This window comes from Lygodium microphyllum, chromosome 14, assembly GCF_053477565.2.
Source record: "Lygodium microphyllum isolate KBCC chromosome 14, Lygodium_microphyllum_v1.1.10, whole genome shotgun sequence".
NCBI classification, from domain to species: domain Eukaryota; kingdom Viridiplantae; phylum Streptophyta; class Polypodiopsida; order Schizaeales; family Lygodiaceae; genus Lygodium; species Lygodium microphyllum.
The window spans coordinates 104,193,798-104,197,093 of NC_141148.1; the positions used below are offsets into that span (position 1 = coordinate 104,193,798).

The 3,296-nt window shown below is 42.2% G+C and overlaps 1 pseudogene; it reads left to right on the forward strand.

Moving 5' to 3' along the window:
* The first annotated feature begins 1,545 nt into the window (after nt 1-1,545).
* On the forward strand, nt 1,546-2,516 carry LOC148025926 (mitochondrial adenine nucleotide transporter ADNT1 pseudogene; annotated as a pseudogene).
* The last annotated feature ends 780 nt before the right edge of the window (nt 2,517-3,296 follow it).

The window sequence follows — 3,296 nt, forward strand, 5'->3', positions numbered from 1 at the left end:
TGGATTCAAAGTTGTTACAAATAGAAGAAGTGAATGTAAGTTAATTTCATTTTATGTTTGTGTAACCCTTATCATGATTTCTTTTCACTAACTTATAACATTTATTCTTACCGTGTAGAGACTATCCTGATTCATATGTTTGGTGGATAAGGGAGAGATGCATTGAGCTGATTCTGGACAAGGCAATCACACCATATGATCCTGACTCCCCTCTTCCTTCCAAAACTTCAATGGCCAAGGGCACAAGCAAAGGAAAGGGCAAGGGAAAGGGTAAGGACAATGGCAATGGTAAGGGCAAGGGCAAGGGCAAAGGCAATGGGACCACTACTGCAGAGTCTAAAAAAAAAGGAATGCCAATGCTTTCTCCTCTGAAATTTGATCCATCCCCTCTTAAGCCCCAAGAAAAGAGACTACCTGTAAAGGTGAAATTCTTTCAACAATCAAAGAAAGGCCCTGTGAGAAAAAATATCTTTGAAGAAATAGATAAAGAATCAAAATAGCAAACATAAGCATACACGAGCCTTATTATTTTGGCTTTGTACATTTATATGAAAATTTTGTACCTCATGGTGTAATGAAAATTTTCACTTATAAATCGAATGTAATGTACATTTTATTTATATACATTTGAAAGGCAACTTGCTTCATGATAGCTTATGAGTTCCCACTAAAAAATATCTTAAGGACAGTCTATTAAGATAAATTCCTGCAAAAGTTTCATTCTCAAGGCTCAAAACTCACAATTGTGGGAGACAAACAACTCGTACAAGAGAAAGAGCGTTCGGCTCTTTTACCAATTGTTACGCCATTCACTTTGAACTTATATCTAGGGGATGTATTGTCTAGCAATTCCAAGGTATCCCTCACATCTTTCAGATTCCAATTGGAAGTAACATTCACCTTCTTTACTTCTTCATGCGGCAAAACGTGCACTGCAAGTTTATATGGTGTGCAATCTGTATCGGAATCCAAGGGAACCCAAATACCCAATCTTAGTTTGTATCTCCTGTAATCAAAGCCCAAAGCAAGAGTTTGGCGAGGGATACTGTAAGCCAAAGCCAAGGATTGAGGGCATGCACTGCACCTCAAGATATCACCCTTATGGTCGCACTCTCTAGATTTCCAATGCGTCCCTATAGTGTTGTCCAAATCCTCTTCCGAAAAGTTTCTACTTAGCCAGGATACCTTCGTTCTTTGTAAATTTGCTGTTTTGAAGCAAGCCACGAAGATATGGAGGCACCTCCAAAAAATGTCGCATTAAGAAGCACAAAAGATACATCCAAGGGTATCAATGAAGATGATCCCTCTTGAAGGCTAGATGATTTTGAAAGTGATCCATGGATAAGGACTCATCTACAAATGTCTTGGGAGGATTTTGAAAGAAATGAAGGCAACACATCCTTTCTAGCAAAACAAGGTATCTGCTAGATAAACATAGGGCATGAAAATATAGGACATCTAACTGTTGGGAATCAATGTTCACATTGACATTCATACAAAGCTTTGGAATGGCCTTTTGATTGTTATGGGAATGTCTATGCATATATGCTAGATACCAAGAAAAATGGGATGTCAATCTCATTGACGGATCTAAAGATTGTGAATATTGGTGAGAAAAATGAAGGTAATTTTGGTATGCTTGACTAGCAGTTGTCCAGTCCCCCTGGAATTAATGGCCAATTAATCTGTGGTCCCATGAGAGAATCAGTTGAGGGCTGAAATACATTTGGCAAAACGAAGGCATTGCTGGATCCTTCAAAGGCAATGGAACAAATTGTGCTCGAATTATACCCAATTTTGCAGTAAAGTTCTATAGCTATGAGCAAGCTTCAAGTGCAATTCTATGGCTATACAGAAGACAAACCGGATAGGACAATGCTGAATTCACGCCAGTTTTGCAACTGGAAACTGGTGCATGTGCGGGTATAATTGCTATGTCTGCTACATATCCAATGGACATGGTGCGGGGCAGGCTGACAATCCAGAGGATTCACCTGCACGCTATAGAGGAATGTTCCATGTTGCATCAACTATTGTAAAAGAAGAGGGGGCGAGGGCTTTGTAAAAAGGTTGGCTACCATCAGTTATTGGAGTGATACCTTATGTGGGATTGAATTTTGCTATTTATGAGTCTCTCAAGGACTACATTGTGAAAAAGAATCAAGCCTTGTCAGGAGAAATTTCAGAGTTAAGCGTGCTGACAAAGCTTGGGTGTGGAGCTACATCTGGTACAGTCTATTGCATATCCTTTAGATGTGGTACGTAGAAGGATGCAAATGGTAGGATGGAGAGATGCTTCAGCTGTCATAACAGCAGATGGTCAGTTGAAAGCTCCTGTGCAATACACTAGCATGATAGATGTATTCAAGCAGACAGTTAAGAACGAGGGGTTTGGTGCATTATACAAGGGTTTGCTTCCTAATTCTGTCAAGGTGGTCCCTTCACTTGCACTTGCTTTTGTGACGTATGAAGTGGTGAAAGATCTTCTCGGTGTAGAATTTCGAATCTCCGATTAGGTCTCTAAACTTGTGAAAGCTAGATTTTAGGCTCGAAATGTGCCTAAAAATAGGAGAAAAATGTGGAAATGCGGGGAAAAATACCGGATCTCGAAGGTGGCGGCTCGATCTAGGACGATTTTAAGCGTCAAGCAGTCAATGGGCGCCCAAGTGACACGTCCAGATTTTTAGTAATTTTTCTGTCAGTTGGGACGGGATGTGGGAGCTGCACGCCTATCCGGGATGCCGAGACGGACGCCCAGAATTTTACAGCACGTCAATCGGAGCTTGGACGAGGAAGATAGCCAAAAACCGGCTGGGACACCCAAGAGAGTGGCCAAATTGGAGAAATGAAAAGGCATGACTAGTGGGGGGGTGCCCTTTGGCTTCTCCACCCCCAATTTTTTCGTGGAGGACAAGGAAGTGCTGCGAACGGATCAGGCCGAAAAAAAACGGTGCCCCCACCCCAAAATCAAGATCAGAGCTTCAATGGAAGCTATGAATCCAAGCACAACAGGGTGTTGCTCTCCTTCCGCGCTCCGCATCGCTGCCCCTCGTGCGAGATATGGTGGCCCGGATCGAAACCTGCAATTTCAGTCTTTCTCTCTCCTCCTCCTCTCTCCTCTTGAACCCCGTTCGTGCATAGAAGAATAGAATGGAAATGGACGGCCGGATGGATGCCGATTCTTGATGAGATTGAAGGGCAGTGTCAAATCATTGTAGATTGCTGATTCCAAGCGGAATTCATGGCTCGAAATCAGTCGTGGGACGCACCAAATTAAATACAAAAACCCGCAAATC